The sequence below is a fragment of the Schistocerca piceifrons genome, chromosome 1 (assembly GCF_021461385.2).
Source record: "Schistocerca piceifrons isolate TAMUIC-IGC-003096 chromosome 1, iqSchPice1.1, whole genome shotgun sequence".
Taxonomy (NCBI): domain Eukaryota; kingdom Metazoa; phylum Arthropoda; class Insecta; order Orthoptera; family Acrididae; genus Schistocerca; species Schistocerca piceifrons.
In genome coordinates this window covers 671540050-671560343 of record NC_060138.1, presented here as the reverse complement: position 1 = coordinate 671560343, position 20294 = coordinate 671540050, and the positions used below count along the sequence as shown (strand labels likewise).

General features: G+C 44.7%; 1 protein-coding gene across 1 annotated transcript in view; it reads right to left on the bottom strand.

Annotated features, from left to right (window-relative positions):
- LOC124709029 overlaps window positions 1–18182 on the bottom strand; it is a 737074-nt gene extending 718892 nt beyond the window's left edge. Inside the window, exon 1 of the mRNA XM_047240678.1 lies at window positions 18079–18182. The gene's annotated coding sequence lies outside the window, so the exon portion shown is untranslated. The remainder of the gene's footprint in view (window positions 1–18078) is intronic.
- Between the last annotated feature and the right edge of the window lie 2112 nt (window positions 18183–20294).

Sequence of the window (20294 nt, the reverse complement as noted above, 5' to 3'; positions counted from 1 at the left end):
AAATGATAGCCTGTACAATGTCTTTATCTTCATGAAAACAAAGCGCACAACTATTGATTTTAAAAATTTTACTGTGTTCATTCCTTACGTTTAAGGCAGTGGTTCTGTGAGAGTAAAATTGAGATATATACATCACATATGCTTAAATATCTCATGAAAATGCCATCTCCAAGTTGTAATAATTTCCCACAATAAGATAGAAATTGCTTCATTATTCACATGACAACAGTATCTCGTGTAGGGCTTACACATTATTATTATTATTATTGTTAGCGCCAGTGGTGCGACAAAAAGCATTTGTGGCCTGAAGTCTTGCAGTTACCGCTAGTTCAGAAGTTACTGCTAGTTTAGAAGCAAGGAGGTCAGTAGTCAAGTGGTTTACAAACAATAGGCCAAGGTATTGCGACAACATTTTGACTGATTTTAAATTAATTTTTAACTCAAGTAAATATCGCTAGGGAGAGAAGTGATGCAGAGAAAGTATGTTTTGTAACAAGTGTCTACCCTCAATGTGGACGGTTAGCTTTTATTTCAGAGAAGGAGTTCTAGGTAGGACTCCTGACGCACTGAGAATTGTTTCATCATTCGGTAAATGAAGGTTGTTAGAAATAAGCAGTGCTAATTCTTACATTGATTCATTAGTTCGAGATTTCATACAAGAATTTTATAAATGAAAGTATTCGAAGAAATTTATTTTCGTTTTAAAATTTAGTTAGGCGTTAATGTTGAGAATGTGGGAAGGGGAGGTGGGGTACTCTCTAACACCTGCTTACACTCAGGAGTAATAGCCTCAGAAAGGTTGGGAACGAATGGTGTAAATCATCCACAATTTAACTTACCAGCACGCTTCTGATATTTGTACTTTGTTGTATGAGTCATTGTTTTACCCGTTAGCAAAAAGACAGAGGAACACAGAAAAAGTACGTGAATCATCAGTGGCGCTAAAGTTGTCGGAAGGCTTCGCCAGAGCGCGGGATGACGGGAGCAGTGAGTGAGCACAGAGCAGGCGGGCCCTGTTCTCAGAGGAGGGGCACGCATGCGGGCAGGCAGCGCCGGTACCCCGGGTCAGAGGGCTCGCCGCCGCGGGGAGATAAGCTTTGGCGCGCTGGCCGGGACCCGCAAGCTCTGAGCCCGCCGCCAAACTCACTGTGCGGCCGACGAGACCGAGTGGCGACCGTGCTTGCAAGCGGATTCGAATGTTATGAGACACAGGCTATGGTATCACCAGAGTATGACCGATTCTGTAGGAGTGCAGTTTTGTGACAGGCGAAAAAATGAGTAAACATACACTACTGGCCATCAAAATTGCTACACCAAGAAGAAATGCAGATGATAAACGTGTATTCATTGAACAAATATATTATACTAGAACTGACATGTGATTACATTTTCACGCAATTTGGGTGCATAGATCCTGAGAAATCAGTACCCAGAACAACCACCTCTGGCCGTAATAACGGCCTTGATACGCCTGGGCATTCAGTCAAACTGAGCTTGGATGGCGTGTACAGGTACAGCTGCCCATGCAGCTTCAACACGATACCACAGTTCATCAAGAGTAGCGACTGGCGTATTGTGATGAGCCAGTTGCTCGGCCACCAGACGCTTTCAATTGGTGAGAGATCTGGAGAATGCGCTGGCCAGGCAGCAGTCGAACATTTTCTGTATCCAGAAAGGCCCGTACAGGATCTGCAACATGCGGTCGTGCATTATCCTGCTGAAATGTAGGGTTTCGAAGGGATCGAATGATGGGTAAAGCCACGGCTCGTAACACATCTGAAATGTAACGTCCACTGTTCAAAGTGCCGTCAGTGCGAACAAGAGGTGACCGAGACCTGTAACCAATGGCACCCCATACCATCACGCCGGGTGATACGCCAGTATGGCGATGACGAATACACGCTTCCAATGTGCGTTCACCGCGATGTCGCCAAACACGGATGCGACCATCACGATTCTGTAAATAGAACCTGGATTCATCCGAAAAAATGACGTTTAGCCATTCGTGCACCTAGGTTCGTCGTTGAGTCCACCATCGCAGGCGCTCCTGTCTGTGATGCAGCGTCAAGGGTAAACGCAGCCATGGTCTCCGAGCTGATAGTCCGTGCTGCTGCAAACGTCGTCAGTGATACGAGGCCGTTGGGATCCAACACGGCATTCCGTATTACCCTCCTGAACCCACCGATTCCATATTCTGCTAACAGTCATTTGATCTCGACCAACGCGAGCAACAATGTCGTGATACGATAAACCAGAATCGCGATAGGCTACAATCCGACCTTTATCAAAGTCGGAAACGTAATGGTACGCGTTTCTCCTCCTTACACGAGGCATCACAACAACGTTTCAGCAGGCAACGCCGGTCAGCTGCTGTTTGTGTATGAGAAATCGGTTGGAAACTTTCGTCACATCAGCACGTTGTAGGTGTCGCCACCGGCGCAGGCCTTGTGTGAATGCTGTGAAAAGCTAATCATTGGCGTATCACAGCATCTTCTTCCTGTCGGTTAAATTTCGCGTCTGTAACACGTCATCTTCGTGGTGTAGCAACTTTAACGGCCGGTACTGTACAAGAAAAGGAAAAGGTAGAGAGAATGAAGCAGGAGGCTGAAGAAGAAATACACTGGTAAACAAAACTGAAGGACAAAAGAAACTTTCGTATTATATGTCATTGCCATGGAACGTAGCACGATGAAAGTTGCACAGTACGTAAAAATAACTGCTTCAGCATAGTACTGAATGTAACTGAAAGAAAGGCGGAATTAGACGATCAGAAATGACTCTTTTATTCACAGACGACTGAAGTCACCGCGATTTATGACGGTCCCCTGGACATCACAAATAGCCGGATACGGTCCTTAATAGGTGCCATCACCATGGTCGACAGTCCATGACTTGCAACGTGCTCCACTGCTGACCACGAGGTTGGTAAGGAATTCCAGTGGTCGGGCGTTCCATTCCTCAACCATCGAGCTTGTCAAGTACTGGATGATCATTAGTGCACGTGGACGTGACGCAATACGTCTCCCCCACGCATCTCACATGTGCTCAGTGTGACTTAAGTCAGTGAAACGGGCTGGCGAACCCATTTGCCGAGTATCGTCTCCTTTCAAGAGCTGCTCCGCGTGCTCTGTTTGATGCGGCCGCGCACTGTTATCCATAAAAATGAAGTCAGGTCCAAAAGCACCCCTGAAACACGCACATGGGGAAGCAGTGTCACAACGACGTTAACTGCTGACAAGGGAACATCCCCATCGCACCCCCCTCAGATTTAGTTATACGTTGGCACAGTGGATAGGCCTTGAAAAACTGAACACAGATCAATCGAGAAAACAGGAAGAAGTTGTGTGGAACTATGAAAAAATAAGCAAAATATACTAACTGGGTCGTCCATGCGTAAGATATGCAACATTAAGGGCAATATGGAGCGAGGAGCGCCGTGGTCCCGTGGTTAGCGTGACCAGCTGCGGAACAAGACGTCCTAGGTTCAAATCTGCCCTCGACTGAGAATTTTAACTTTTTATTTTCAGTTTATGTGAAAAACTCTTATGTTTTCATCACTTTTTTTGGAGTGATTATTACATCCACAAGAAAACCTAAATCGGGCAAGGCAGAAGAATCTTTTCACCCATTCGCCAAGTGTACTAGTTAGGTGGGTCGACAACATATTCCTGTCATGTGACGCACATGCTGTCACCAGTGTCGTATACAAAATATCAGACGTGTTTTCCTGTGGAGGAATCGGTTGACCTATGACCTTGCGATCAAATGTTTCAGGTCCCATTGGAGAGGCACGTCCTTTCGTCAACTAATGACACGGTTTTGCGGTGCGGTCGCAAAACACAGACACTAAACTTATTACGGTGAACAGAGACGTCAATGAACGAACGGACAGATCATAACTTTGCGAAAATAAAGAATGTAAAATTTTCAGTCGAGGGCAGATTTGAACCAAGAACCTCTCGTTCCGCAGCTGTTCACGCCAACCACGGGACCACGGCACTCCTCGCCTGACATTGCCCTTAATGTTGCCTATCTTACGCATGGACGACCCAGTTTGTATATTTTGCTTCTTTTTTCATAGTTCCACACAACTTCTTCCTGTTTTCTCGATTGATCTGTGTTCAGTTTTTCAAGGCCTATCCACTGTGCCAACTTATAACTAAATCTGAGGGGGGTGTGATGGGGATGTTCCCTTGTGAGTGTACCGTGTTCATAGACTAGCAGGTTGGTACAGCTATGCAACACTGTGCCTCCCCACAGCACAGCACCTCCATCACGGAAAACGATCATGTTCGCCAATGCTGCACGTACCCGCATATGGCGAGAGGTGGGAACACTGATGCAGCCAGGGTCAATGTCGAATATGATAGTTTTGGTGCTCCATGTCCTATGGTGTGGTGCGGGGTAATAGTACATGGACGTACTGAACTGCAAATCTTTGAATACGGTACACTCGCAGCCAACGTTATTGCGACACTGTACTCCTTTGCCACTTCCTCCTTTGCAGGGGTGCAGTCGGTCCTGAATTCTTTTTACAGATGACAACACGCAACACGTCGAATGTTGCAGCTGGAAGATCTCTTGGAACGAGAGGACATTCGGCGAGTGGGCTAGCCTGTCGCTTCCGCCGTATTAAATCCAGTCGAGCACGTGTGAGACGCGTTCAGGAGATGTGTTGCAGCGCCTCCACATCACTAACGAGCATCCAGCACATGTCAAGCGCTCTGGAAGAGGAATGGAACGCCCTGACATATGAACCATTACCAATCTTGCGATCGGTATGAGAGCACGTTGTGTGCCGATTTTCGGCACGATTGTGTTCCGGCCGCGAGTGTTAAGGTCGATATTGGCCTCGCCAGAGATACTGGGGCGCCGAGTTGGCGGCGAGTAGCCCTCTGGCGACGAAGAGATGAAGATTGGAGAGTACCGAGCGAGAAGGGCAGAGTGTTGGGGTCCGGATGGTCCGAATGGTCCGAATTGTGCATTAATAATTTTGGCACTCTGTGGTAGTGAACTGATGGTGAAACCGAGACGCTTGGGAATTCAACGCTGCTGTGGAACGATAACACGTGGGCTCTGCAATTGTGTGGACGCAATTTACGACGAGCTGTGGCCGATGTCGTTTGTGGGTGTTTTGCCACGGCAGATAAACAAGACAGCGTGGGCCCAACCTGAACACGCTGTGCTGTAGCATGTTCACCCACAATGAGGATGTCATAGTATTGGAGAAGAAGGCAGTGGAATACGGTACGTGTATTGACCTTCAGTGACTTATGTGGTGTTAGTTTACTTAACTGTGTGGAGAATGAGCAGTAACTGTCACTTTTCAACAAAGTTTATCTTTATGTAAAAGTGTGGCCAATGCCGGATGGGCGTTGTTATAAAGTTATTATATTTCTTATTTGTGAGCATAATTTCCTGTTATCAGGATTACTCATTGGGCAGATTTGAAATTGTCAGTTCTGTGCTGTAGTTCAGCGGGTTATAAATACTGGAATTTGACAAATATGCTAACTGTGAGTTTTGGATATGTTTTTATATCTGCGTGTTACATGAAAGTGAATTTTAAAGTCTGTAAGGTACTTTCTACCGTTACGATTCTGTAAATTTTTATTTGGAAATGACCTTGTTTGCTATTGTTATTGGTTGAGAATTTATTTCCAGATTAATCAAAGGAACAGTTATTTAACCAGCCTTTCTATGAAGTGTTTTAAGACTTGTTTTTCATTGATTATTAATAAATTACGTAAATCAGTAACGTTGTGTAAGTAGTTATGGAAGGCACCCATCTCCGTTAGCCAATCAACCATGGCCAGTTTTAAATGGGCATTGATGTAACATTAGGGGACTAGAGGCTATTTGTTAAGTTGTGGCAACGCTAATTCTGTTGTTTGTTGTTCTTGTTGAAGTGTCTAGTCACCCCTAAATTAAATACTTACTAATTCCAAACAGTTGCGAAGCATTCACTACCGTCTGTGGTGATCACACCCTATTAAGGATAGTGTCCCACCTTTTGTAATGTCCAGCGGACCATCATAAACCACGATGACTTCAGTGTAATTATTGTCGTTGAATAACGTTCGTCTCATTGCGTATTTCTTTCACTTACCTTCTGTACTATAATGTAGCAGTCCTTTCTAGGTATGGTCCACGTTTTCTACAAGCTCCGTTACTTGGCTGTGACACATAATACGAAAGTTAGTTTTGTCCTTACGCTTTGCACGCTAGCAGCGGAAGAAGCAGCGGAATAAGGGTATGGATTGGCAACCACTAAAACGGGAAGAAGGTCGACATCTACGAAAAAGAATCACGAGGGGATCTGAATTGGAGTCTGGAGCAGCAGTTCCACGAGACCTGCTTTTCCGTACTAGATAATCGTCTCTTCTTCTTCCTCGTCTGTAGCTATACAGTTCACTGTGATTCTTGGCTTCTTTAACAATTCTCCACGAGTCATCACGATCCAACACTCGTGCTTTCCATCCCCTACTTCCCATTTTCCATCTGTCCATCTAATTCTCTGTTGACTAGTGTCCTTTGACCCATAGATTCCCATCAAATGTCCTCTTAACTACTTCCGCACCATTCATCTGTACCATTTGCCATACCCACGTCGTTCGGGTAACTCCACTGTCCTAACAGGTGGATCTTTATACACAATGGTCAGCTTATGGTAGTATCTGCTCTTACTATTTCACAGATTGAGCTAAAGATTCTTCGAAGCACCTTCCTCTCAAAGCCATCTAGCACTCCAGTATCTTGGTTAACTTACTGGTTTCCTAGGCATGTGTAAGTACTTGTCTCAGGAATGTTTCGTAAATGGTTAATTTGATGATACAAGTTACGAGCTTTCAAGAAAACTGTTTTTTAAGCGCAAAATAGACTCTGTTGGATGATAGTAATATCTAGTTTCATAAGAGATGTCCTGGGTGATATTCTAATGCAGATATTTAAACTGTTCAACTCTTTCAGAAGTGTAATTGCCTAAAGTTATTGAGGGTGGTATGTTTGTTTCCCAACAGCGAAGCATTTTGTTATCTGCTGACTGATATTCAATCCCATAAGCCTACTGGTCTGCTCAACTGTGATGACTGTTTCTTCCTTTGCCTTAAGAGCTCCGCTAGACTGAGTCACTACTGTTATTTCAAGTGAGCCATCACAATGGACGTTGTTTGTTACCCTTTTGGACCGATCAATAATAAAACAAGGATAAATGAATCGCTTAATTTATGTAAGCAATGCGACTGTGAACGGTGTATTGTTCTATGTTTTGATCTGAACCGTACAAAAAACAAGTACTGAATTGTGCGTATTTTACTTCATTATGAAGTCATGGTTATCTTCGTAGCCGAATAAGCAGGTTAAGCAGCTGTGAGGATTAAATAAAAGTGGGATCAGCCTAAGGAAGAGGAGGGGGCCGGGGGTGAGGGAGGGGGGGTTGGAAATTCGAAGTTTACCCAGGGCACCAGCTACCCTACTTACAGCAGGGGACACCGCTGTGTAAGCTTTCTCCGCATCACTTCCGGCGAGGTTAATGGCATGTTTTATGCTCAGTGACCGAAACACACTAAAGTTCCACTCTGCGCTAATATGCGAAATCAGACTGGACCTCAAGGTCACTACTTTATCACCCTCAGTTATCTGAGCAGTTCATTTACCCATCCATTCCACTCCAGTGCGGAGAGTTTTCGTTTGACAGAACTTCCATGCAGACAATAAAACACATAATGAGATTTTCACTCTGCAGCGGAGTGTGCGCTGATATGAAACTTCCTGGCAGATTAAAACTGTGTGCCCGACCGAGACTCGAACTCGGGACCTTTGCCTTTCGCGGGCAAGTGCGAGCACTTGCCCGCGAAAGGCAAAGGTCCCGAGTTCGAGTCTCGGTCGGGCACACAGTTTTAATCTGCCAGGAAGTTTCAATAAAACACATGGCAGAAAAAGCGCTTTTTCTGGCTGTCTGGAGGAGCTATCTGCTTTACTCTTCTTCAACTTGCCTCAGATAAATTTCATTCAACACTACTCTTGACATATTTTCAGTATGATGCCAGACAAGTCACAACCCACGCTTGGTAGTATGATACACGAAGATTTACAGTTATTTTCACTGAAACCCCTATGAATGTTGGTCTTTGCACTTATCATTGTAAAACCAGTATGTCGCCTATAAGTTAGCAGAGTAGGTAGCGACGGAAGGAGGAGGAACGCCGGAAAGTTAGAGATTAGCGTCCTTTCGACGTCAAATCACTTGAGACGGAGTGCTAGCTCGAGCAACTGAGGGAGGAAATCGTCTGTTGTCTAGACGACGAACTCGGAGATTCTAACCCATTTTTTTCCTAATATGGGTACAGTATCCTGTCCACCATGACACTTCACTCAATGACTGAACATCGGGTGAGGTGATAAAAGATTGAACACTTATTCAGTAGGAGTTGAACTCAAAAATAGCTTCTCGTCTCCTTAAGTCACTCCAAGTGGAGCAGCAAAACGTCACAATGGTTTCTCAGGAAAGACTATTGTCTTCGGGTTCCGGTCCCGGTCAGGCACAAATTTTCACTGACGTCATTCCATTATACAGCTGATGGTTGTCAACAATCGCAACTGTGAATACATTTTATATATAAACTATTGTAACTTCGCTTGATTCTGACAAACCTGCCGTCCATAATGTCTAACTTTCTGTATAAAAGTAAAACAGTAATGCCAAAGACAATAACGAAAAACAGAAAGACAATGCGGTTTTTATTTCTTCTTTTATTGAATTTTTTGTGAAGTGTAACGTGTACTACCTTGTTTGTTTCTGAAGCATTCCACACACTCTACAGATATGACCCTTGATTAATTTGATGGACGGCCTATACTAATTCGAGTATTGCTAAATAAATCTGTACTCGTACCAATCTGCGGCTCTTCATAGTCCCTGCCATACATGTAGTCTCTCTTGTAGATGGTTCAAATGGCTCTGAGCACTATGGGACTTAACTTCTGAGGTCATCGCTCCCCTAGAACTTAGAACTACTTAAACCTAACTAACCTAAGGACATCACACACATCCATGCCCGAGACAGGATTCGAAACTGCGACCATAGCGGTCTCGCGGTTCCAGACTGTAGCGCCTAGAACCGCTCGGCCACCCCGGCCGGCTCTCTCGTAGATAATCTTAACTTTTGCGTTTAACACTTTTTCTACCGCTATTATTTCACTGTAGTTGCTACCAGGAGACAAACTTTTCTTTGTAATTGTGAAACTAATACATTAGTAATAACAAGCAAAACATAGATTCCATATGAGAACTGTAATAAGACAAGAATATTTTCTCTTTGTAACGTGCGAAGATTTATCTAGGCAGAGAGTATGATGGCCTGTTGCATTGTATAACTGTAACAAGAAAGGACAAAATTCTCGCAGCTCCCAGGAACGGAGATCGCAGTTGTCAGGTTTCGGGGAAGATATTCGATATGAGAGCTCTTCCTGTCTACTGTTACAGGACAGCCAGCGGACTCGGAGTCACAGTGGCTACCCATTCATGTCACGGCGGCGGTCAAACCCGACTTAGTGCAGAATCTTTCATCTTTCTTCCGTTAGTGTTATTGTGCTTTTTAGTGACGAATATAAAAAGAAAAACGAAGGAAGGTTTTACACTCGCCATAAGAGACGCAGCACGGATAACTCCGGGGTAAGGAATCAGCCATAGCCCTTTTGAAGATACAATCCCAGTATTTCCGTACGGTGATTCAGAGGAACGACAGCAGACATAGAACTAGGTGGTAGCCAATGGATACCAACCCAGCACCATCCATAAACGAGTCCAATGCTTTAAATACGGCGCCACGTAAAATATGTTGCCCCATCCCAGTCAAGATAGCACCTGTGATAATAATTCCCCATCCTTCTTCTGCAGGTCATCCGTTAATTCTTTTATGTTCCTTTCAGGTTTTGGCGTGAATCTTAAGTCCCAATAATCTATCAAGTCGTTATCTACCCGAGGACATAAGCAACGCAGCTTTCATGTTTCAGCTTACAGTGAATATGTTGATGTAAGCCGGAGGATTCCAGATGTTCTACGTCGCAAATTTTTCTTTATCTCGTTGCTTAGGCTAATAACGCACAAGCGGAACGGTATTCACGGCACACAGCCTCTGCTAGTTTAGAAATATGAATACCTGTTTTGCACACACCAACAAAAGTTCTGTATCATCCGCTAATTTCGAAATTCATGGCACTCAAAACAAAAACTGGCGCAGACGCATTCGTATATATTCATTAGCAATACGCCCAGAATCTCTTACCGAAAGAGGTGGCGCAGTGGCTAGCACACTGGACTCACATTCGGGAGGACGACGGTTCGATCCCGCGTCCGGCCTTCCTGATTTAGGTTTTCCGTGATTTCCCTAAATCACTCCAGGCAAATGCTGGGATTGTTCCTTTGAAAGGGCACGGTCTTCCTTCCCCGTCATTTCCTAATCCGATGAGACCGATGACCTCGCTGTCTGGTCTCCTCCCCCAAACAACCCAACCCCAACCCAGAAGCTTCAAATAAAAAATAAGCATTTGTGTAATGACAAAATCGTCTGTTTCCCAATGGGGTTTTTTCTCAGCACTCCTGAGGAAAGTCAATACGTGGTGCAACGTCCCCTTGCTCGTACACAGACTTGAATCCGTCGTGGCATACCATCGATGACATCATCGTCCCATTCTTCAATGGCGATTCTGCGTAAGTCGCGCAAAGTACATGGTAGTTATTGACGCCCAAAAAAAGCTCGTTTCAATCGATAACACACATGCTCGATTGGGTTCATGTTAGAGGAACAGCTAGGCTACTCTATTCTGCTGATTCTAGCATGCTGAAGGAACGAGTTCACGACGATCACGCGAATTATGATCCAGCAAGATGAAACTGTCACCAAAATGTTGGCAGAATCTCATCCGTGTACCGTAAAGTAGTAAGACTGCCTTCAACAACTACGAGAGGTGTACGGTGGCCCCATGTGATGCTATCCCGGCACATCGCTCCACGACCAGCATTTTGTTGCACATGTGGGACACAGCGTCGCAGGCGTTCGATATTACCGGGTTGTCGCCAGGCACTTTGCGATTATTAGGGTACAAACACACCCGAGTTGCGTCCGTAAACAACACCCGATGCCAATCCTGGGGCGTCCATTCTGCACGATTTCTTGCCCATCTGTAACAGAGTTCATGGTGCTGTGTGCGGTGTGGTGCTCGCCATGGTCGTTGAGAACGGAGATTCGCATCATGCAGTCGTCTCCCAACAGTTTCATGATGATACAGACGTGTATATAAACTCCGAATTCCGTTCTGGAGCACTCAGCCCACGGTTCCTTTAGGTGAAAAGTCGTAGTTACCGATCATTGTGTGCACCTGTCAACGGCCTGTGCGACATAAATACTCAACACTACCTGTCTATTGGAACCTATTCCATGTCCACATCATTTTGGCTCCATTGCACACATCGACCAACTTCACTGGTTGACAAGCCTTCTGCGCTTAACGTGATAATGCAGTCATTGGTAGCTATTGTCCTTCGTGGAATGATGGGTAATTACTCTACTATTGCACAGTCCCTAACGCGTCCCTAGTGGTACTTTACTTTCAACTGAAATGCTGCAATCGATTCGAGTGTGGCGTTATACCTATAGCTAACGCTTATGGTAAAAGTGCGTACGTTCACAAACATCTTGGGAGTCACTCCCTTCCGGTCGGTACAGGAACAGTCACAGTACAAAGACGAACGCACGACATATCGAGGTGATGAAAAACGTTTGTTGATGTGTGTAGTTTATAGCTTTCACTGTAACACACTGTCATAAAATCGCACATCACTGAAGAAAACAAACACCATCAACTCAGTTTTCCGTAGCCGCTTCATACTTCAAGGCCGTGCGTGATATCTTCACCTACATTTGTCAAGAGATGGCCTCTATATCGACAAAAGATTAATTAAACAGGCGCCCTCAAGGTCACACATAGCCATTGAGTTCATAATCTGCAACGTCAGCAGTACAAGTGTCACTGCCAAAATATGCGCAGCATTACAATATGCGACATGTCTGCACTATGCTACGTTGAACTTCTTTTGAGTCTACAACATAGGTTTATGACTGTTTTGGAAGTAGGTGACGGTGATGCACCCGTCTCATATTATGATATAATTGTTATTTGAAGTAACTTATTTCCGCATATGACTGTAAGCGAAGCGAGTACGCTGACGATGTGTGCAAGACGAACACGAATCCCAGCAACATAATTTTCTGAGTATTTTGGTACAAAGGACCCGTGGACTCTGGTGCTTCGTCAGAGACTAATAATGTCATTCTAATTTATTCGGTTTGTTATTCCAGTTACCTACGTTTCTGTGAAAATATTTTCACATCAATGAACAAGCAATCACCATGACACGCATACATACGGTTTCTCAAAGATGCCTGCGTGCGGATGCAGAAGTACTGTAATGGGGCTACTGTCACAGTGAGAGGAGCTCAGAATATCGCCTCTGCACCGCTCCTCTAGTGTTTTCAGTGAACACATACACGAGGTGCATATCGGCCGACTCTCATCAGTAAACCTATCCATACTGCTGTATACTGCTTTTAACGTATAGCTAACACTGCTGGAAAAACAAACCTGAAACGGAACAGAGCAGTACTGAATGCAAGCTCGAAGAAGAGTAATGTGGGCACAACTGTTGTCGACAGCAAATACCGCGCCTGAATGGAAAAAGGTTTTTTTTGTTTGTTTTTTTTTCTCAGAAAAGATACTCAGCGCATACATACTCAGCGAATACCATCAATGTTTGCACATTCGTGGAAATATTTTCATTACAATGCAGTTACAAAGATAAACGAAATGTAAGCGATTACTCTATAACGGGTCACTAGACACCATTGGTCCCTTACTGCAAAATATTCAAAAAAATCCTTGGACAATCTCTGAAATGTTGTCGGTGGAATTCGTGTTCACCTTGTATATATGATTTTGTTCGTGAAAATATATGCTTGTATTTCTCTCTCTCTCTCTTTCCCTCCCCCTCCTCCTCTCTCTCTCTCTCTCTCTCTCTCTCTCTCTCTTTCTGTGTGTGTGCGTGCGCGTGTGCGCGTGCGCGTGTGTGTGTGTGTGTGTGTGTGTGTGTGTGTGTGTGTGTGTGTGTGTGTGTGTGTGTGCGTGCATGCATGAGAGGGAGGGAGTGAGAGAGAGAGAGAGAGAGAGAGAGAGAGAGAGAGAGAGAGAGAGAGAGACGGACGGGAAGAGTGGGACTTCAGAGCATGTTTTAGACTACTCAACTTCAGAGAGCAATAAAATCGTCTGAATACATGCGTCTCTACATTTGACATTCGGACAACCTCTTCACTTCCGCTGACACTCCAGTTTAGATTATGCAAGTCATGTCATTGTCTACTCAGTGCTGTTGAGGGCAGTTAACGACTCCCGAATGTGACACGTCACCCAACCCGCCCTCTTTACTTTCTCGCTTGTCACTCCGGCCATCCGACATTCAAATAGACTGTCGTGTGTTAAGCCGAGCAATCCATTCTGAAATGTGTATCACTATAACGGCATTGTAGATAACCAAATATGAATCGTGTAAGCGAAGTTCTTGCGCGACAGAAAAGAATGGATGCCGTTCACCTCGATATCTGTATCCATTACTTAAAAATCTACAACTACAGCTACATGATTAGATAATTTGCAATTTAGTGCCTGGAAGAGGGTTCATCGAATTATGTTCAAGCTGCCTCTCTATCGTTTCACTTTCGAACAGCACGCGGGAAAAAGGAACACACAGATCTTTCCGCGTGAGCTCTGATTCTCCTATTTTATTATGAAGTTCTTTCATCCCTAAGTAGGCGGGCACCAACAAAATTGTTTTCACACTCTGAAGAGAAAGTTGGTGATCGAAATTTTATGAGAACGTCCTGCCGCAACGAAAAACGCCTTTGTTTTGTGAGTGCCTTTCCAACTCGCTTATCATATGCGTGACACTCTCTCCACTATTTCGTCATAATACAAAACGAGCTGCCCTTCTTTGACTTCCGTCAGTGCTAGCCCACACAGCACAACAGTACTCCAGAAAATAAGAAAGAAAATCATCAACTTAAGGAAAGTAACGGACCGTTGCCTTCTACTTTCTTTCTTTACTCTTCTATTGCCGAATTAAGGCCGATATGGCTCATCTGCAGACGATTAGGCTATTTACAGTGTTGAAACACACGCTCCACATATAAACCAGCCCCAAAAGTAAAATACTTCCTATTCACGTTGCCAATTAATGAGTATCTGAAGATCTTGAAACCGATGGTTGGAGGATAGACAAATAAAATGGAAACTGACTGGTTGTGGTGTTCTTCACGGTGTAATGCCTCGAACAGCCAAAGAAGTTCAAAGTGAAAAGATAAAGAAAAAGAAAGATAACGACGTAAAAAAAAATTTACACAGTAGACTGGTCTGTGCATAAAAACACCTGGCCTATTAAGTGCTCTTCGTATTTCTGAAAGACTTCGTTCTTTCAATCAAGAGATCGTGACTATAACAAAGGTATGCTACAACGAGGCCATTTCAAAACTGCGACTGGCGCCTGATTTTGCCTAATGCAAATCGCGTTGCTGCATAACCTTCTCCTGCAAAAAGGTTCCAAACAGTTATATATTAACATCGTAGTAAAGTATTAATTCTAACAGGACTTACTAAGTCCAAAAAGACGAGCTTTAGGAAGTGTTGTATTCAGAATGTCTCCCATGAAATGACCGTACGGCAGCATTTGTGTAACAGACACAGCTGAACGTGCCATTCTTTTGTAAACGGAAAACCTATTTATCTAAAAGCAGTGTCTGCGATGTATGGAATACTGTAGAGAAATGCCCTCAGGGCAGTGCAGTGTGACACATTGTCTTTCAGACAGTGCCAGGAAGGTAACAGCATTGGTACACAAGGCTACATACTCCTTCGTACAATGATCAGCACTAACAGTGGAAGCTGATATCTTATCTAACTTTGATCCTCTAGATCGCGACTAACTCTCCGACGATATGAAAGACCTTTGAGCTCTGTGGAACATTCGCTGAAAGCAAAATATACCTACAGTGGCATGTTTGTTAAAAAAGCGTTTTCTTCTATGAAAATACTTTCACATAGCGATAACAGATCAACAATAGTGGTAACGTTTATGTAATTAGTTTGAAGTATTGCGCTGTGAAATAGAAAATTACTCTAGACCCTCTGAGGGACAAGAGAAAATCGTAAAAACTGGCGTTTGTGAAGGAACTTCAAGTGGCAGAATCAGCTGCAAGAGGTAATCTCTGCTTACGTATCAGCTAGGTGATTGAAGAATCGCTCTATCCCGGAATGCTAGAGGGGCTACGTGAAAAATAGTGTTCGTACTAATAACTACTTTGAATAAACTGGAACCGTTCGTCCAATGGCACGAGGGCTGGAGACTGACAATGCCAGTTGAGAAAATCCTCTGGTACACTCTATGAAGTTTGTTACGAATAAATAATAAGCATAACAGATGATTAAATGGAACGCCTATTAAGACGTAGTTTCTTCAGTCTGAGGCAAATTTGAGTGAGTTATACGACTGTGTGCTTAATTAAGTAATAAGTGTCTTCAGTCGTTGCTTAATACAATGATTTCATGTTAACCATTAATTTATCCATATTAGCGGTTGTTGCGCTCCTTGGTTGTGGATCAAATTACTTGGAGCAATATAGCAACCAGACAATTTTTATACAACTTTATTTATATAGGGACACGTTTCGTTCGGGCTTAACGTGGCGTAATGCATTTATTTTCCATTAGTAGTACCATTTTGTGGACTGCGTTTTGAACGCGGTAGCTGCCTTTTGTTCCGTAGCTTACACCTCCTCGTTCCTTATTTACATGCACAACACACGCACTTTTAACATCACTGGTGCAGTTTATTATTTGCGAAAAGCCTCTTGGCATTAATAAAATTATATAAAAAGTTACCAATTGTTGTAGTTGTTCAAATAATATAAGAGAAACGCTAAATGTGACAGTCAGTGCTGTAGCAACTGGTTATTTTCGTTTATATTGCTGGGCGACTGTCACTCATAAGGAAATCAGGATTTAGAATTATGTAGAAAATATTGTTTGCAGAAACTTCCCGGCCCCTCCTTACGGCTAATTACGGCTTGACATTAGTGTTAGTCTAAGCGTTCGACGTGCTTTCATTGACGGTTCTCTTCGTGGCGCAAAGCGTTGGCAAATTGCAACGTGCTGCCCTTTTCGTTGGTGTACGTCAGAAAGTCAGTATTCCCTACTCTGAAGGCGATCTAAACACGAAACTTGATGTGCAGGAGAATAAACAAATTATAAAAACTGAAGTAACTGTAAACAACATCTTCCGAGACTGTTCAATTCTTCTTCTGTAGAAACAGCGTGCATTACGGCTGCGTCTCCTACAATTTCGATGCCCCTAGTCTTGGCGACTAAAATGCAAATTCCGCTCCTTGTGGCGGTTTAGTGAACTCATAGGAAATGGTCGAACGGGGTTTTGAAACCCACACATTCCGAATAAGAGGGTACTGTGTTAAACAGTGAAACAGCATGATCGAAGTTAACATTCTTAGTAGTTTTAATACAGCGCAGTCATACTATACGTTATCGTCGAGTTAAAATACCTTTGTCATTTTTTGAAACAAATATTTGAAAGCTACTGGCTATGTACAGGCTGTTTTAATGTTTATAATGAATTGTATAATTTATTGCGATCCATAGTTTCCGCTAGATATTTGCTTCTACATAAACGAGAATATGATTTAATGGTTAGGAAAAGAGAGAAAGAGGAGAAGTGGTGATGAATAAATCAGGTTTAAGACAGAACTAAGTATTTTGCATGTTTTAGTACGCTTGAAAAGCTAGGTTTACTGTAAGGATGTTACAGATAAGATTGTAATTAATTTTTGTGCTAAGAACGCCCAAACCGAAACCAACCATTTTTTGGCACTTATGATGGTAGATATAACACTGAAATCGCAAGCAAAGCTCAAATTAGTCACCTATCTAACAAGAAACCGACCAGCTAGATTGCATCTACATACTGCACCTCGCCAACAAGCAAACTGTTAAACAGTTGTGATCTAGATAAATAAGGGCAGTCAGATGGAAATGAGACAGATAGAAGAAAAGTAAGTACACTGTTTATTACTTCAAAAATAATCGTCATCGCCGTAACTGACAATACATTTACCCAAATGTGAAACAAGACGGTCCAAGCCCTCACAGGAAAATGTTTGCTGTTGTCTAGGGACCGATGATTTTACCCTAGTGAGTACCCTCTCATCCGAAACAAACCGACGGCCACGAATGTCTTTCTTCAGGGCTCCAACTACTATGAAATCGAATAGGCACAGATCGGGACTGTGTGAAGGACCTGCAAGGGCTTCCCAGCGAAACTTCTACAAAGTAATCGAAACAACCACGGCAACATATAGGCCTGCCCACGTGTTCGATTTTCTCCCGACGAAGAGATGGACGCCTAGATACAGCCATGCTTTCGTTGACAGTGGCAAATATTTTTCCTTGAAAGCACTGACCGTCTTGTCTCGCAGTGGCATAAATATATTAACAGTTGTAACGATTGCTTTTGAAATAATAAACCATTTTTTTCAATCCGTCCCGTTTCCATTTGATTATCGTTACAGTTAACTCATTTCTTCGTCAAGTAACTCGGGCGTGAGAATGGAAGTAATGAAAACATCGTTTTCACGTTTTACTCGGCACTCGTGACTTCTACAATAGCGTAATTTCAGCTTTACAGCACTGCTGAGAGTACGCTATATGCATTGTTTACAGCGCTGATGACGTCCGTGCAAGAGTTCAAAACGTTAGAGGTCGCTGTATGCCCCTGCTCGCTTCGACGCCAGCACTACAACACACTGACGCTTCTCGTTGTACTTTCGAGTGTTGTCAGTGCACAGAGACGGTCAATACGTAGTTTTACGACGTCAGAAGTACTGCACGCTGTCGTTTGTTGCTGGGGAGGAGACTGGCGGGAAGGGTGCGGAATGGCAGCCGCAGCAACAGGTGTGTGCGAGTTACCTGCTGGACTGTGAGCGCGGCATCGGCTTTGACGGCGGCGAAGCCCCAGGCGGTGGAGGCGTCCCCGCGCTGCAGCAGCAGGCTCAGCAGCTGCTGCGGCTGGCCCGCCATGGCCGCTACTGGCGCGAGGCGCGCCGTCCACAGCCGCGGCGGAGCAGGCGGTCCCCCCCACGGGCCGCCGCCGCCGCTGCACAGGTACGCACCGCCAGATAAACGGCACCCGCCCCCCACCGCACATTACGGTCACTCCTGCCGCCTGGTCCAGCAACGGCCGGTACAGCGGAGCAACGGCAGCTCTGTTTGGGTCCACTGCGCTTTACTTGCCCCTTCACACTCATGCTCATAAACTAACGATAATGCTGATACATGGTGAAACAACGCTCTGGTGGGCGGTTTGCGGGTTTAAATCACCTCGGGGTATGACCATGCGGTGCATTTGACCTGCGGTCGTCGTACGGTAGCGCTGGCAGCAGTCCACATACGCAGAGGTGTGTTGGTGCTGGCTGGTCAAATACAGCAGGTCGTAGCACGGGCCCTCTGTGTGCCACAAAGTGTGATATCAAGATTATGGCAACGATTCCAGCAGATAGGAAACGTGTCCAGGCGCTACAGTACGGGACGTCCACAGTGTACACCACCACAATAAGACCGATATCTCACCGTCAGCGCCCGCTGACGGCCACGGAGTACTGCAGGTAGCCTTGCTCGGGACCTTACCGCAGCTACTGGAACAGTTGTCTCCAGACACACAGTCTACAGACGACTGAACAGACATGGTTTATTCGCCCGGTGCATTCCACTGACCCCTGGTCACAGGAGAGCCCGTAGAACCTGGTGTCAAGAACACAGTACATGGCCATTGGAACAGTGGTCCCAGGTTATGTTCACGGACGAGTCCATGTATAGTCTGAACAGTGATTCTCGCCGGATTTTCATCTGGGCGTGAACCAACGCCTTAATGTCCTAGAAAGGGACCTGTATGGAGGTCGTGGTTTGATGGTGTGGGGTGGGATTATGACTGGTGCACGTACACCCCTGCATGTCTTTGACAGAGGAACTGTAACAGGTCAGGTGTAACGGGACGTCATTTTGCACCAGTTTGTCCGCCTTTTCAGGGGTGCAATGGGTCCTATCTTCCTCCTGATGGATGATAACGCACGGCCCCACCGAGCTGCCATGGTGGAGGAATACCTTGAAACAGAAGATATCAGGCGAATGGAGTGGCCTGCCTGTTCTCCGGAGCCGGCCGGAGTGGCCGAGCGGTTATAGGCGCTACAGTCTGGAACCGCGCGACCGCTACGGTCGCAGGTTCGTATCCTGCCTCGGGCATGGATGTGTGTGATGTCCTTAGGTTGGTTAGGTTTAAGGAGTTCTAAATTCTAGGGGACTGATGACCTCAGATGTTAAGTCCCATAGCGCTCAGAGCCATTTGAACCATTTTTTTCTCCAGACCTAAACCCCATCGAGCACGTCTGGGATGCTCTCGGAGGACGTATCGCTGCACGTCCTCAAACCCCTAAGACACTTCAGGAGCTCCGACAGCCACTGGTGCAAGAATGGGAGACTAGCAGCTGCTCGACCACCTGATCAGAGTATGCCAACCCTTGTGCGGCCTGCCTACGTGTGCATGGTGATCATATCACATACTGATGTCGGGGTACATGCGCAGGAAACAGTGGCGTTTTGTAGCACATGTGTTTCGGGACGGTTTTCTCAACTTATTACCAATACCGTGGATTTACAGATCTATGTCGTGTGTTTTCCTTATGTGCCTATGTTATTAGCGCCAATTTTGTGTAGTGCCTCGTTGTATGGCACAGCATTCTGCAAATATCCTTAAATTAAGAGCGTTACTGTAGTAACATACACTTAGGGGGAAAAAATCGCAACACCAAAAAAATAATTAATGAAGAGTAATGGAATTTCGTAAATACATTTGTGTGGATATATTTAAGTTGTTAACATTGCAAAATCACAAGTTAATGTAAGTGCGAGATAAGCCATTGCACATGTGAAATGCAAGTACGTTAATAGCTGGTGTAACGGCCACTATGTTGAATGCAAACGTGCGAACGTTCACTGTGTTGTACAGGTGACGGATATCAGTTTGTGGGATGGAGCTCCATGCCTGCCTCATTCAGTCGGTCAATACAGGGACGGTTAAAGTTGGTTTCCGGATGACAATGAAGTTGTCGTCCGATGATGTCCCATACGTG